We start from the raw sequence: 17,356 nt of genomic DNA on the forward strand, positions 1-17,356 counted from the left end.
CTGAGATTCACTTCTGAGTTTCTGAATTCAGTTTGTAGGGTTTAGGAGCTAGGATGAGCCAAACAGTTGTTATGTGTTCTGTTCTTCTTTGCAAGAGGGTCATCTATGCTCTCAGCATTTTCATCAAACTAGTCTTTATGGCAGTGAGTGAAGAAGCCTACAATTTCTTCTGTAGTGCATTGAAGCAGTCTGAATGGTCAGCCACTTTGCATCTAGGTTTGTTGCATTGCTGTTTAGGTCAAGTGGTGGGCATTGAGAAAGCTTTTCTGTAATAGTGCTCCAGAAGGTGTTACACGTTGCCGCATCCTTTAAAATACTACAATTTACTTTCTTGGAGGATAGTCTGCGGCAAATTTGTGGGCGTATGATTGGTTGGGGTATGGTGAGTATATGATTATGGTTTGTTGAGCACTCATCGCCTATCATAGCTCAGGTTGTAAGATCTCTTCGGTCTTGCAGCCTTATAATGACACAAGCAGTTAGTTGCCAATGTCTATATCGTGGGTGCATGCATGTGGTCTTCTGTTTATTCTTAATTTATCAAATGGTGCTGGTGATAACTAGACTGTGTTCTGAGCTAAGGAAAATAGCTTAAGGTAATTGTTGTTCATGTTACCAACACCATGGTAGTCTATAATGCCTTGCCAGAGGTGATCATCTTTTTCCTACTCTGGGCCTATCTGGCATTAAAATCTTTGTGTGTGTGTGTGTGTGTGTGTGTGTGTGTGTGTGTGTGTGTGTGTGTGTGTGTGTGTATGCTGAGCGAGTGGTAGCATCCACAGAGTCATGAAAGGCATCTTTGACGGTGTCCTCATAGTCAAGCATGGCACAGGCACTGATGAATGTTGCATATTGGTCTTCAAAGGGTGGTATGCACCAGGACATCAGCTTCTCCGATATATCCGCAGGTGCTTCTTGTGTGTTTTTTTTTTTTTTTTTTTTTTTGGTTGCTTCTGACTACAAAGACAATACAATGGTTTCTTCTTATACTGTCTGGGTATCTCCTTCAGAAATAAATGTAGGCTACCATTCTTTTGCTTCCATTAGTTGCCCTCACCTGAGAGGCGAATCTCAGACATGGCATCAATGTCAAGTTTATTCTTTTTTCAGTTCATGGCAATAAGGACATTCCTGTGGCATGGCCGTGTGTCTCAGTCATTTTCAGGCAAGGTTTGTATATTTCTAGTAGTGAGGGTCAGAGGAATTCTTTTGTTTTTTCGAATGCAGTGTGGAATGCCTTGACAAACGGGATTATCTGTCCAGATTGTGTGGGAAAGCAAGTGTTTAGGTTATCTTTTCTAAACCCCTCCCTGTCAGGGGTAAGCTGTTGGGCATCCATTTCCAGCTGCTGAGTTGCACTGGAAGGTGCCGAAAGCTCCTTTGCCATCATGCCAGCCACACCTTATCTAGGTCCGCCCAGGTACAGGGCTCAAGCTAGTAACTTCCAGACACATCCACGATCTGACACCGTCACCATTTCCTGTCGCCATAGGTCATTTGATTTGGTGAAAGGATGAAATGGGGGTTGAGTATAGCAGTGGGCTTGTGCAATGAATGGATTTGTTGTGATGGTGAAGGTGCAACCATGGCTTGACTCTTCTTAGCTTTTGATGGTGGCCTGAAGATTCACAGCGACCATCAACTAATCAGGGTCGCAGGAATCTACCGGCAGTGGGGGAGGCGGTGGCTCAATCGGTAGAGAGGTGGCCTGCAGTCCTACCGGACCCAAGTTCAAATCCCCGCTGGGGCAGGGAACAGTTTAAGGATTTGAATTTCACAAAATCAGACTTTGCTGATCTACCAGAAAACCCGCCGACATGTCGTAATAATACCCCCACTAATACCAATACACCAGTCCTGTATGAGACAGCCCTAGCATGTATTCAGTATGGATGGTGGGTGTTAGTGCCGAAGTGGTGACATGTTGAGGTGTGTGGTATGTGGGAGGACTACTGGGCCTTGGGAGCAGGCTGTGAATCCTATGCCCAGAGTTGGACACATTAAAAAAAAAAAAATAAAAAAAAAAATAAGCAAGAGAGAGAGCTCTATTGAGTCCCACCTTCTGTGGGACTCCACTCACGGATTTTTCGTTCCGGGTTTACCATCCGTAAGCATCACCCATCCAAGGGTAATCCACAAGGCACTGGACCTGGGAGCACTTAGGACCGTACTATACAAACTAAACGCCAGTATTGCCGAAAGTGGGCATCGGACGTTCCTGTTTTTTGTACCATAAGTAGTTTTGCTGTACACGTCAGGCGTACGTCGACTGAGTATGAGGTAAAATAGTATTGGAATGTGACAGGAGGATAAGCATAGATATACATAAACCCAGATGCCACATCGCCCATGCTTCAGTACAAAGGCGATGCGTCTGAGCGGCCGGCATCTTACGACGGTCAAGCATGTAATAGTGGCGCTTGATTTAGCGTGAAATCAGACTATGAAAATGAATGTTGATGTTGTGGTAGTGGTGGTGGTTGTTGTGGTGGTGGTGTTTGTTGTTGTGGTGACGGAAGGTATTGTTGTGGTGGTGGTTGCTGTGGTGGTGGTTGTTGTTGTGGTGGTGGTGGTTGTGGCGGTTGTTGTTCTGGTTGTTGTTGTGCAGGTGATGGTTGTTGTGGCAGTTGTTGTTGTCGTGGTGGTGGTTTGGTGGTTGTTGCTGTGGTTGTGGTTGTGGTGGTGGTGTTGTTATGATTGTTTTTGCTATTATGGTGGTGGTGGTAGTGGTTGTTGTTGTGGTTGTTGTTGTGGTGGTGGTGGTTGTTGTTGTGGTTGTTGTTGTTGTTGTGGTGGTGGTGTGGTTGTTGTGGTGGTTGTTGTTGTGGTGGTGGTGGTGGTTGTGGTTGTTGTTGTTGTGGTGGTGGTGGTTGTTGTTGTGGTGGTGGTTGTTGTGGTGGTGGTTGTTGTGGTGGTGGTTGTTGTGGTGGTGGTTGTTGTGGTGGTGGTTGTTGTGGTGGTGGTTATTGTGGTGGTGGTTGTTGTAGTTGTGATGGTTGTGGCTGTTATGATGGTTTTTGCTATTGTTGTTGTGGTGGTGGTGGTTGTGGTGATGGTGATGGTTGTTGTGGTGATGGCTGTTGTTGTGGTGGTGGTGGTTGTTGTTGTGGTGGTGGTTGTTGTGGTTGTGGTGTTGGTTGCTATGGTGGTGGCTGTTGTCGTGGTGGTGGTGGTTCCTGGTTCATCTGAAACATGAATTCGGTGGACTGCAGGCTTAAGTTTCCCTTCTTCTGCAACCAACCATCCTCCTTTCGGGGGATGGGGAAGTAGCTGAGGGACGCTTGCATAACCAGACAGTTGAGCTGCTCGTGCTATTGGTGCCATTATAGATATATTCTGACACTTTCTACACTCCTAAAGCAGCAGTGTTGCGACATTTCTAGGTAAATTGTGGTCAATTTTGCCCATTGTTAGGAACACAACATCGTCTGCCTTGATCGTTCCAAGATGGCGGCCGCGCAGACGCAGCAAATGTAGTGTCTTGCGGCATCTAGGTTTATTTATATATATGAGGATAAGTGCCACCAGAGATCCCCCTTTCGTGTAACAGACTTAACCTCTAGGCGCCGGTCCACGTCATATGACGTGTTGGTAGAGGCCTATGGTCCACTTCATATGACGTTTTAATTTTTTGCGGACACATTTGAACTTAGTAGCGCACCATATGGACTCAGAGTCCATATGGCGCAGGGTAATGCTGGCTGGCCGGGGGAGAGGGCGTGACTGTGGATGGGGGAGGGGTTGGAGGGCAGCCCAGCAGTGAGGAGGGCTGTGGTGGAGGGTAGTGGGTGGCCGGCATGGGGAGACTGTGGCCTTGGAACCAGCTGATACTGGTTCAGGGTAGGGGTAGGGATCGCTAGGGGTGGGGTGGGGTGAGGTGGCGGGGAGGGATACTAAGGGGCCCTGAGGGGTGTGGGGGAGATTGTATGGGTGCTTGAGTACACTTGTACTGATCACAGTCAGCCTTTAGGGAGTATCATTCTGTCAAGCATTACTAAAAACAGTGAAATAATGTGTTAATAGTGGGTAAATAATAGTGACTACCTAAACAGACATAAATTTGTTAGAAAATAAGTATCATGGAAAACATAAAACAAGCCAATCTTTATTAGTTACTTTCTTGTTTTTTTTATTGCCATTTTAGTTGTACAGTAATATTGTGTTCATACAGCACTGTGAATTAGTAAGAGAAACAAAGACACACTCAACACTCATTTTGGCGTGAGGTATCATGCCTCCTACCTCCACCAAAACCGCCAACACACCACCGTAACCTTGAACATGCTCAGCCCAGCCGGCACACACCAGCTCCCTCACACCACACCACCACCTCCAAATCGCCAACAGAGAATAAGTACATGCTTTTTATGTGTTTTTTTGTCATTTGTGATTGATTTGTAATGGAAAAAAAAAACTGAGGGGGAAATTGATTTTCCTGAAAATAACCCGGTTCTGGGACGCGGATAGGTCTATCCATGCCCGGTGCCTAGGGGTTAAATATTCATGAATACGATGGTCGGTTCTTCCATTAATAAACAATAAATAATTCAGGAATAAAAATTTTCTAAGCAGGATAAATAGGCCTATGTCACAAAGGACTTTGTAGTTACTTGTAGAGAAGTTATATATATATATATATATATATATATATTGAACTTCTGAACGGGCAGTTGTTATACTTGAGTAGTTTTGTAAGTAGAAAAATCTTGGTTCCCTTTTTGTCATGCAATGACAGGAGAGGTAAAGAATAGTATGGGACTATTTTTATTTGTCTTGGAATATTAACAAAGTCTTTCACACACGAGTGGAGTATAAGTAGAGCCCCGCTAGCTATCTTCCTGTCCCGCTCTCTCTCTCTCTCTTCCAAGTTGCTAAGCCTTTCTCCCTACTACCTGCCGATTCTATGGCCTGTCTCCTTCTGCCTCTGCTTCCTAAATTCTGGTGTAGCAGGGTTCGTGTCACGTGTGTTACACTGTGGTTGGAAAGTTCTAGAAGCCTGTGTGTGAGTATGTGTGTATGTGTGTGTATGGTCACGAGGCGCTGTCATGTGCCTATAAAGCATTCCTTGAGTTAAGAGTGTGTAAGCATGTTTAGCATTGCTCGATTCTCGCAGACACAATACCTTCTCATCATCTGACTTCCTGCTTCTATCTGTCTCTCTATCAATCTATTTATCTATTTATCTATTATGATTTGTAATTATAATATGGAGACCTGACATTGCTCGGCCGCGCCGCTGAAGGTCCTCCGACAGCAATTATCATTGACATATACTAATCTATTAGTACATAATATTGATTATAATATTGTATACATATAATATTCATGGTAAATTGCAATGATCAAGTCATATTACATTTTAAACAAGTTCTATACATAATTGAATATATGCAATGGTTGTTGTATGACATTTTGTAAGATGTGTATGTATAACAGACATACACATATAATTGTGCAATGGTAATACTGCTAGGTTATACATTACATATTGAGTTATCCCTTTAGTAATGTCTAATATTTCACCTAACTTGTAAGATGATTCTGGTAATACAGAATTGTGGTAATACATAATTGTAACATTGTGAATTGTTATATAATTGTATTGTAATTGTTACATTGTAGTAATACATAATTGTAACATTTTATGAATTGTTACATAATATTGTGGTAATGCATAATTGTGTTGGCCTTATAATTGTAGTTACATTTTGTTAATGCAACTGTTACATAATTGTGTTGGCCTTAGAATTGTAGTTAAGGTTACATAAAAGTTACATCTTGTTAATGCAACTGTTACATAATTGTTACATATTGTTTGTAGTTACATAATTGTAGTTAAAGTTACATAAAAGTTACATCTTGTTAATGCAACTGTTACATAATTGTTAACATATTGTTTGTAGTTACATAATTGTAGTTAAAGTTACATAAAAGTTACATCTTGTTAATGCAACTGTTACATAATTGTTACATATTGTTTGTAGTTACATAATTGTAGCAAGTGTAACATAATGCAATCGTTTGCCGTTACATAATTGTTACATATCGTTTGTAGTTACATAATTGTAATAATTGCAGTCCTGACATTGAATCCGGTCATGCTGCGGTCGATGATATGATGTGCCATGCCACTAGTTTGTGGAGACAACAATTTGCTTTTTATTTCACTTATACAAGGAGTGTATGTGGTATTTTGGTATTTGTAGTAACACTTATACTTATTTTCATTTGTTTGTTATGTGATCTTACTCTATTTCTTTTTCTTTCTTTCTTTTTTTTTTAATTTGTATGTATTGATTTTCTAAAGTTTGTTTTCTTCGTTTGTCTACGCTTTTTCTGTGTTGTTTATGGTTGCATAATTACTGGCTAATTTCCTAGGGACCCTTTTTTAAGGTTTAGTTTATATTGCACAGATATTACTGAAAATGATATTATATAGCCCCATATTTTGTTATTTTATATAAAAAAATATATACACTATATACAGTATTAACTATATACACTGACTTGTTCTTCACTTGTACCTATCGTGGGCAATATATGTGTCAGCACTGTGTGGAAATCTTTGTCTTCACGATTGTGTTGAAGATGTTCATTCTTACTAACGTCATTTGTGTTGGCCCCTTTTTTTTTTTCTTATCTGGTTTTCCTTGTAACTTAAGTTATCTGTTTCCACAAGGTAGCTTTAATAAGTGTTTAATACAGTTCTTTTAATCGCTCACTGAGTAACTGTGATGGTATATTTTCTTTATTACTTTGTAGATGTAATAATGTATAGCTGTATGTATGCAACACGTATTTTATGTAGGTATAAATGGTAACACTCGTTGGTAGTAAATAATTGCTATAATAAATGAATGAATATATACAGTGTAGAATATTTATTGTTGGTGATTATTTAGTGTTTGAGTTATGCAGATAATTGAAGTATGTGTATGTAAGTTGTAATTATACAGCAAGTTTTATCTGTTTGTGCAGCATTTTTATGTCTATCACTGTGTATTGTATAAATGAAGTAACTATGTAACTCACTAATTTTTACCGTGGTGGAAATGGTGTGAGTGGTGTTGCACGTGGTGATAGCGTTGTTCTTCACGGATTGATTGACGTGTTGTGGGGTGTCAGGCACACGGCTTGGCGTCATCTCAGCACACGTATGGTGACGTCGACTTCCCACACTGGTAGCTGTGGTGAGTAAACGAGTAGCGATGAGTAACTTGAGTGAAGATGAGTGAGTAAGATGAGTTGTGAATATGGGCTTGGTATTTGCTTCGTTGTCTTGACCTCTTGACTCCTGCGTCAGCGGTGGAGGTTGGGTGGATGTGGCAGAGAGAGGAGGGTGAGGTCTGGTGGTTGTGAGTTGTGAGTCATATCTCACTCTTCGTTTGTTTTTGTTTTTCTTTCCCGAGGTTTTCTCGTTCCTTTTCTCTTGTGATTTACTCGTGGGATGAAGACTGTCGTTACTTGTAGGTGCGTGTAGATTATACAGACGACTCGTGGAGTTGTTACTTGTAGTTGATTGTAGATGGTTGTAGTTCGTTGGTTCGTCGTAGAAATTGCAAGATTGTTTGTATCAATACATTGTTAAACTACTTGCAAGGCGTCATGTGACCTCTTCACCTCTACATCAGCGTGATGATCAGGGAGACGGAGGGGGGGTTGGAGAGAATACTGTCAGGAGTTGGTTGTGAGTTGTCGGTTGTAAGAGGTATTGTTTGTTTTCAATCTTGATATTTTGTAGGAATTCACTGTTGATTCGTAGACGAGGTTCGTATACGTTCGCTGCTACCAAATGTCACAAAGGACTTTGTAGTTACTTGTAGAGAAGTTATATATATATATATATATATATATATATATATATATATATATATATATATATATATATATATATATATATATATATATATATATATATATTGAACTTGTGGACGGGCGGTTGTTATACTTGAGTAGTTTTGTAAGTAGAAAAATCTTGGTTCCCTTTTTGTCATGCAATGACAGGAGATGTAAAGAATAGTATGGGACTATTTTTATTTGTCTTGGAATATTAACAAAGTCTTTCACACACGAGTGAAGTATAAGTAGAGCCCCGCTAGCTACCTCCCTGTCTCGCTCTCTCTCTCTCTCTCTTCCAAGTTGCTAAGCCTTTCTCCCTACTACCTGCCGATTCTATGGCCTGTCTCCTTCTGCCTCTGCTTCCTAAATTCTGGTGTAGCAGGGGTCGTGTCACGTGTGTTACACTGTGGTTGGAAAGTTCTAGAAGCCTGTGTGTGAGTATGTGTGTATGTGTGTGTATGGTCACGAGGTGCTGTCGTGTGCCTATAAAGCATTCCTTGAGTTAAGAGTGTGTAAGCATGTTTAGCATTGCTCGATTCTTGCAGACACAATACCTTCTCATCATCTGACTTCCTGCTTCTATCTGTCTCTCTATCAATCTATTTATCTATTTATCTATTATGATTTGTAATTATAATATGGAGACCTGACACCTATGCCGGTATGAGAAACACAAGGTTGTTCATAAAATTTTACAAAATTAAACGTTTCCGTAATGAATACGAGAAAACAAAACATCCCTTCGAGTGAGATGGCGACATAGTGCATACTGTTTGAAGAAATAATAAATTTTGCTCACGAGTTAATTTCTGACTACCTGTGTAATTTCTCAATAGATTTTTTAAATGGCAACATCAAGGTTTGTTTGTAAGCCAGCTCAGTGCTGTAGTTTTCACATTTGAGGAAAGTCTATAAGCTTCTGCATCTAGTCGAATAATATCCGTGTGTGACAATCTTGGCATTGGAAAATCATGAAATCAGTGACATTTCTCTTTTTTTTTTTTTTTTGTTAATGGGGTTCTTCTTCAGGTATATCGGTACCATCTTTACCCCTACACAGTTGTTAACTTCAAACACGGTTTTTTTTTTTTTTTTTCGCCCGTGTGTAGAGTACAACTCTCATGTGTGGGGAGGCTTCCCACATACAGCTCTTCTCAATAGGGTGGAGTCAAAGGCTTTTCGTCTCATTAACTCTCCTCCTCTTCCTGCCTCCCTTCAACCTCTGTCTCTTCGCCGCATTGTTGCATCTTTATCTCTTTTTTATCGCTACTTCAATGGTCACTACTCCTCTGAACTGTCTGCTTGCATCCCTCCACCTCTACGACGGGTGCGTAGCACCCGTCTAGCAACAAACTCTCATCCCTTTTCTGTCCAACTCTCTAATGCAAGAGTTAACCGTTACTCCCAGTCCTTCATTTATGCAACAGGTCAACTCTTGAACTGTCTCCCTCTGTCTGTATTTCCTACTTCCTATGATCTCCAGTCTTTCAAACGTAGTGTGTCCAGGCATCTTGAAATGATCGGATTCTGAATTTGGCTCTCTTTTTTTTTTTTTTTTTTTTTTGGGGGGGGGGGGAGGAACGGTTTGCGGGCTCTTGGCCTTTGGGTCCTTCTTTTTTGCATTGAAAAAAAAAAATCAAGAGTATAAATGATTCACGCACCAGCTGCAGTGGTTGCTAATACTGAAAGTCACAGTACTTCTCTGGGTACAGTACTACGTTCCCCCTATATCTGAGGCTAAATAAGCATATGACGTGTAACAAGGGTGTTTATACAATATATCATGGCAGAAATAACGCATGTGAGAGTTTGGTCAGTGTTGGTACATGATTAGTTAGTGTTGTATTTTTCACTGGCTTTAGTGTTCACTTATACTGTTAAGTTGCAGAAAATGGTAAAAAAAAGTACATAAAAATTTCATTTGTACCAACATGTATGTGCAATTATTTAAGTTCTTTGTTGAAAAATGTAATTCATTTTGCACCAAAATAAATTAACAAGCTGATTTAGTTAAGATAAAGTTAAAATTGGTTGGTTAGGATGCTGGCTAAAATATTTACGCGTTTCCAGCAAGCACTCAGATTGGAACAATGGTGGGCTGGCTTTAAAACAAAATTTGTCATTAAAACAATGCAGATAGTTTCATGAGATGTTCAACAACGAAAAAACATAACATTCTGAGACTTTTTTTTTTTCAATCTCAAGAGCTTTCCTTGCCTGTAAACAGTTGCAGACCTAAGGAAATTGAATGTGTACCATGTATATATAAAATTAAAAATAGTAAATTAGGTGGAAATGGCAGTTATTGTAATGGAGTTAATGGGTGTAGGAAAGGCAAGCAATGTTGGTCAGGGTGGAAGGCAGTGCTGGGAACGCTACTAATAAAAGTAGCGGCGCTCCCATTCCCGTTACTAGCTCGAAAAAGTAGTGGCGTTACTGGTTTCGTTACTTGATACGGAATGTAGCTGCGCTCCCGCTCCCGCTACTTTGGATAAGAAAAAAGTAGACAAAGGAAAGATTAACAAAAATCTGTGATATAGCAATACACTATATACTGTTTTGATAATATTAGTTAGTCTGAGTGGTTATGTTGTGTACCAGTAATGTCAGTATATACTTATATTGAAAAAAAAAACAAAAAAACATGGTGTCATTTTAATGAAGCTTAGAGCCGAAGGTACAGGAAAAAGCTATTTTCTGTATAATGTAACAAATGTTCTTTTACACAGTTATCGATATACCTACTGAAAGTAATATACGTAAATAAAAGGCAAAAAAAATGTGGCCTACCATTGATACATATTATATAGGTTTATTTTCAATGATACCTATTTAAGATATGTACGAAAACGAAAGTAAAAAAGAACTGGGGCTTTCTTTTAAAGGCAATTTATACAATAGCAATGTTTTTTTTGTTTCATTACTTTAAACTGAAAGTAGCATACTGTCACGAAATAATAACGTAGTGAGTAAGAATTAGTCTGAAAGAGAGAGTGGGAGAGAGAGCGGAAGTTAGAGACGGGGATATCCTAGTTAGGTGTGTGTGTGTGTGTGTGTGTGTGTGTGTGTGTTGCCTACATCTAGCTGACATCCGTGACATTACTAATAAATAATAATTAATAATTTACTGATGTAATGTAAAACAAACATCATGAATTGACAGAAATGACGAAAGTATTATTTTTCGTCATTAATAAATACAACCAAACCGTCACCCTTATCTGTATGTACTCACCGACTCCAGACCTATATTCGTCGCGTGAGAAGCGATGAGCGCGGTAACGCATGAGTACGGCCAAAAAGTAGCGGCCCTCTCAATTTCGCTACTGGATAAAAAAAAAAAAAAAAAGTAATGGCGTTACCACTATCATTATTAAAATAGTAGCGGCGCTATGTAGCTCCGCTACTAATAGCGGCGCTATTCCCAACTTTGGTGGAAGGGTTACACAAAAGCATGAAAGGAGCAGTTAAGCAGAGACTGTGAGAAACAGGAAGTAATGAGATCAATATTTAGTGAAGGAGACAAACATCAAGCATATGGCCAGTTTAGGAGAAAGCTAGAAAAACAGAACAATAAGCGGTCTGAAAATGTATAAAACAGAACTGGATGGAAGTTCTCTAGAGGTGGAATAATTTCTTCGAACAGAGGTAAGACTTTTTTTTAGCAGGCTGGGATAGAAAAAGAAATACTGTGTCAAGTCACTTAAGAAATCACTGCACACTTGTTTGACGGGAAAGGTAATAATCAAGAATGTGAACACCAGAGGAGTATAATTAACTGGAAATTTACCAGTAAAATTGAGACAGGGAAGGTGACAACAGTACTGTATAAGGAAAAAACTATAGGTAGATATATAGAAACTGAATGAACAACTGTAACAGTACGCACATCAGATAACCTATATTTTCCAGAATGGTCTGCTGGTCCTGGCTGGATGATAGGTGTGAAAGGAAACTGCTGAAAAAGAATGGAGGAGTGTTACTGCATCTCTCTTGTGTTGGTGCTGCAATGAATGTCACCATTCAACAAGCTTTGTAAAGAATAATGCAGTCTCCATGGTAAAAATAATTTCGTAATAAATCTGTATTTACATCCTTCAGTATATACTTACGAACATAGGATGTACTACTGCATGAGTAGAGATGCACATACTGTGGATATACTGCTGTATGATTCCTGATTGGTGAGCTGGCAGGAAGCATACCATGAAAATCAATGAAGTATGCAATTATACATTCACTTTGCTCATATAAATTGAAATCTGGATAATCTCAATAATTATTTCAAGCAAATAATTGCAAAAGGAAGGTAAATCATAGTTCATGCTTAACCTATAGGTTACAGTAGGCTACACTGTATCTTGCGCATAAAAGCTTCCTCTTTATGTATTCTACCGTCCTTTTTACCAATTCTAGCGTATATATACATACTTTATATATAGAAATAACAGTTTAAATGGGTTAGCGAAGTGTCTTATTTCTTAAACAGAAGAAACATTCAAGATTCGTGCGCTGTTAGCGCTCATGCAGCGCATTCTTGTCCAGTCTAGTGACTGTCGCAGCATTCAAACACCTGAACTAGGTTTCGCCAAGACTGACGGTTCAGACTGTTTATAGTAATGATGACTGATGCTCCGGAAAGTCGGACGACTGAACGTCGCCATTGGACCGCCTGAAGTCTTGGTTTTTAAAGAATTCTCCATAGTCCGACCCCTCACTGATGTCCCCTTCAGCATGGGTAACCCTGCCGTCCTGCCGAGACTGGTGATCTAATCTTCCCCTGCTTGTACTGCCCACCAGAGTTACAGGGTATGCAAGCCCTTCACCACAACTACGGTATGTGGTTTCCGTGGACACACACACACACACACACACACACACACACACACACACACACACACACACACACACACACACACACACACACACAGAAAGAGCTAATAGCACCGTTGGGTACAAGTATACTGAATAAAAATGCATTCTCCTATTACGTCACTTCTTGCAGCAGAGGGTGTGTGTATCCAGCGTAACCAGCATCTCAGTGAAAGTCTCCGTGCCTTCGTCCGACCTTTGAATATCGAACAGTGTTGGATATGAGCCTATTATTGGTGTTTGTGTGACAGATGTGCCATAACAGCCACCCTCCGCCACTAACTGCACAATTTTGAGTGTGTGGAAACCAGCGTTTTCCAGCTCAGAAGAACAGAATATCTACAGATTTTGATTAATAGCTGACGCCAACAGTGGTATCACGCCGTGCCATAATCACTACTAAAGTCACCACCGTTACCATTATTTTCAGTCATAAGGAGAGAATACTTAGAGTATCATATAAATCTCCACCACCACGAATATTACCACCACTAGCATGAGCATCACCACCACCAGTAAACCAATCAGTCACTGCCATAACCTGAGCAACAAGTTTTTAACAAAATCTATATCACATAACGTGCAATACATAGTCTCAATAGGCTAATTTCCATTTTTTCTCTCCGTCAAGGAAAGTATGTTTTCACCCCTGTTTGTCTGTTTATTTGCTAACATGATTACTCAAAAACCACAAGAGAGACTTGGACCAAATTTGGAGGGTGGACACTCCATGTCCCAGGGAACAATCGATTAACTTTTGGGACCGATCCGGATTGAATTACAGATTCTGGATACGGAAAATATTTTTACAAAACCCTCTCCAATGACGAGAAAACCTAACCAATTGTGAAGAGTGGTTTGGAAATTACGTTGCCCTTGTCGGAAAGATGAGCTCCGCTGAGTGCCTCTCTAGTTTTTTATTAAAATAGTCATATTCACTACTGATAAATGCACCCACTCTAGCAAAACGAGTGTTGTATGTTGATCGGTGTGTGTGTGTGTGTGTGTGTGTGTGTGTGTGTGTGTGTGTGTGTGTGTGTGTGTGTGTGTGTGTATTTTAAGCAAGACAGAAGGAATCAAAGGCAGGGAGCCTGCAAGATTGTTCCCTCCAAGAAAAAACAAAAATAAAATAACAGAGAGGCAAATTCAAGGTCCGTTCATATCGAGATGCCTGGTCACACTGCGTTTGAAAGACTGGAGATTATAGACAGTAGGAAGTACAGACAGTGAGACAGTTCAGTGGTTGACCTGTTGCATACATGAAGGACTGGGAGTAACGGTTAACTCTTGCATTAGAGAGTTGGACATAAAAGGGATGAGAGTTTGTTTATAGACTGGAGCAGCAGTCTGCCGTAGCGGTGGAGGGATGCAAGCTGGCAGTTCAGAGGAGCAGTGACCATTGAAGTAGCGCCAGAGAAGATATAAAGTTACAACAGTACGGCAAAGAAACAGGTTGAAGGGAGCCAGTAAGAGGAGAGTTAATGAGACGAAAAGCCTGTGACTCCACCTTCTTGAGATGAGCTGTGTGTGGGGAGCCTCCCCACACATGAAAGTTGTACTCTAAACAGGGGCGAATAAAACCCGTGCATAAAGTCAACAACACTGCAGGGGTAAAGAAGGTACGGAGTCGGCTTAGCACACCTAATCTCTTGGAAGCAGATTTTACAAGAGATGTAATATGACCTTTCCAAGATAAATCCCGAGAGAATGAAGCCCCAAGTATGTTTAAGGATGACGCAGGATTGAGCCAGATATTATTAAACATTAGTGGGTACTCCTGTAGAAGATTCTGTCTGGTTGATAGGTGTAAGGACTGAGTCTTTGATACATTAAAAACAAGATTACTTTTACGTCAGTCAGAGATATAAGCCAAGTCAGACATTACGTGTGCCACATCTTCAGCACTTGTTTGTTGAAGTAACTGCTGAAATTGGCACTGCAGGAAGCTAATGAAAAGGTGAAGGATGGAGTCATCAGTGTATGAGTGGACAGGGTTAGATGTACAGCTTTGAAGGTCGCTGATGCATAGAAGGAAGAGTTGGTGATAGGACAGAGCCCGAGGAATAGCACTATTGATAGCTCTAGGAGAAGAATGGTGTCCGTCTACAAAAGCGGCCATAGAACGAACAGAAAGGAAGCTAGAGATGAAGGAACAGATAGAAATCGTAAGAGGACGGTTTGGAAATTAACGATTTATGCCAGACTTGACCGAAAGCCTTTGAAATGTCAAGTGCAATGGCAAAGCTTTCGCCAAAGTCCCGAAAGGAGGATGACCGGGAGTCTGAAAGGTAGGTGAGAAGATCGCCAGTGGAGCGTCCCTGGCGGAACCCCTACTGACGATCAGAAAGAAGGTTGTGATAGGAAAGATGTTTTAAAATTTTTCTGTTAAGAATGAATTCAAAAACGTTTGAAATACTTGATGTTAAAGCAATTGGGTGATAGTTAGACAGCTGGGAATGGTCACTTTTCTTTGGGACAGGCTGAATGAAAGCAAAGTTCCAAAAAGTAGGAAAGGTACAAATTGACAGGCAAAGGCCTATGAGGGACCCCATCAGCCCATATGTCTTGTTTGTATTTAGACCAGTGATGTCAGAATATATTTCAAGAGAGGAAATTTTATTGTCAGCCATGATGAAGTCAGAGGGGGGAAGTGATGGAGGAACAGCACTGGAATTGTTTAAGGTGGAATTGGAGGAGAAAGTTTAAGTGGTTCTGCTTTATCAGTAAGGGAAATAACTACAGAGCCATTAGAGTGGACCTGGGTCCATTGGTCATCTTTTTCACCACCTGCGCCTTGAGCACCATGTCACATATCAGTAATCTGAGTGGTTGCACACACTCTTACAGCTGCTTCCTATGACTTTATCCTTCACCAACCTTCTATCAGTTCTCCTGACCAGGAAATAATTAATCTTTTTTTTTTTTTATGTGCTCTACTCTGGGCATAGGTTCACAGCCTGCTGCCAAGGCCCAGTAGTCCTCCTACATATCATACATCTCTACATTTTTTTTAATTTTTATATGTGACCGACTCTGGGCATAGGTTCACAGCCTGCTGCCAAGGCCCAGTAGTCCTCCTACATATCATACATCTCTACATGTCACCACTTCGGTGCTAACACCCACCGTCCATATTGAATACATGCTAGGGCTGTCTCATACAGGACTGGTGTATTGGTATTAGCAGGGGTATTTTTACAACATGTCGGTGGGTCTTCCGGTACATTGGTAAAGTCTGCTTTACATGAAATTCAAATCTTTAAACTGTTCCCTGCCCCAACAGAGATCTGAACCTGGGTCCGGTAAGACCGCAGGCCACCTCTCTACCAATTGAGCCATCGCCTCCCCCTAAATCTGGCCTCTATTACCCTAAGATTCATATGTATTCAGCCTATTTTCTCTTTTCCTTAAATAACCTGTGTTTGATTCTTGGAATGGTTAGGTCTTTAGACAATGCTTGTTTTCCACCACTGTCTCTGTTCACCAGGCAGTAATCTACAACTGCTGCCCGGGGGAGGAAAGGGACAAGAATGTAGTAAAAAATGACTCTCTAGCTTAACCCGCCCTGTCCCGGAGACGTGAATTCACGTCCTCATATGGTGTGCATTCATATCCCGGAGACGTAAATTAATGCAGCAACATTGCAAGGACTTTGCAAGGTCCCTAATTTGCACAATTTTCAATTTTCATGAGTGATTTTTGGCACATATACACGGGACACCTTCCTCTACAAGATGCCAGGCAGGGACAATGCCTTACCCAGCATGACCTCCTCCTCCCCCCTGCATGACCTTTTCTCAGCAATTCACCTGTTATCAGTGACCTGGCCAGTAAAGCCATGTCATGCCACGGTACGAAATTCAGGGCCAGAGTGATTCCCCAATCAATGACAATGTGGAGGACAAACATTAGAGGAAGAAACAGTCAGAAATGATGATCAGGTAATGTGGCAAAAAAAGGTCAGGAATGGTGATGAGTTAGTGAGTGAAACAATGCTTATAATGCCTATATTACTGTTTGAAAACCAATATACTCTCGTACTACATATAAATTCTTACCAAATAAATAAATAAATACCGTTCATGAGTGGTGTAGAATAGTTATCCTCCCATAGAACTCGTTTTCTTTGCAGCCAGCCTGATAGAAAACCCTGTAAGGTAAGGAGCTACTCCTACCTGGATCGAGTATTTTAAACCTCAGGTGAGCGATTTCTCTATGAATTTTCGATGTTTCTCACCAAATGCGGATGTTTGAGCCAAAAAAAAAAATGGTCCAAAAATGTCGGGACTGGGGCGTACCACTGCCCAGAAAACATTGGGATGGGGCAGGTTAATGACCCTCTTGTCCCCAACAGGCATTAATCTAAACCACCACCACCTCCTCCTCCTCCTCCTCCACCTCCTTGTCTTCCTCCTGACTAGTAGTAGTCGTAGTAATAGTAATAGTATTATTATTATTATTATTATTATTATTATTATTATTATTATTGTTATCATTAGTATTATTATAATTATCATCACCATCATATTTATTAAGGTCATCATTATCATTATTATTATTTTTCAAACTTTCCACATCCCTGTAGGAAATATTCTTGTTTTAGTCAATGTTATTAATATTAGGATTACTTAATTTAAAACTGCGT

Source organism: Coenobita brevimanus, chromosome 90, assembly GCF_032717465.1.
Source record: "Coenobita brevimanus isolate Jiangsu-jjx chromosome 90, ASM3271746v2, whole genome shotgun sequence".
Lineage (NCBI taxonomy): Eukaryota > Metazoa > Arthropoda > Malacostraca > Decapoda > Coenobitidae > Coenobita > Coenobita brevimanus.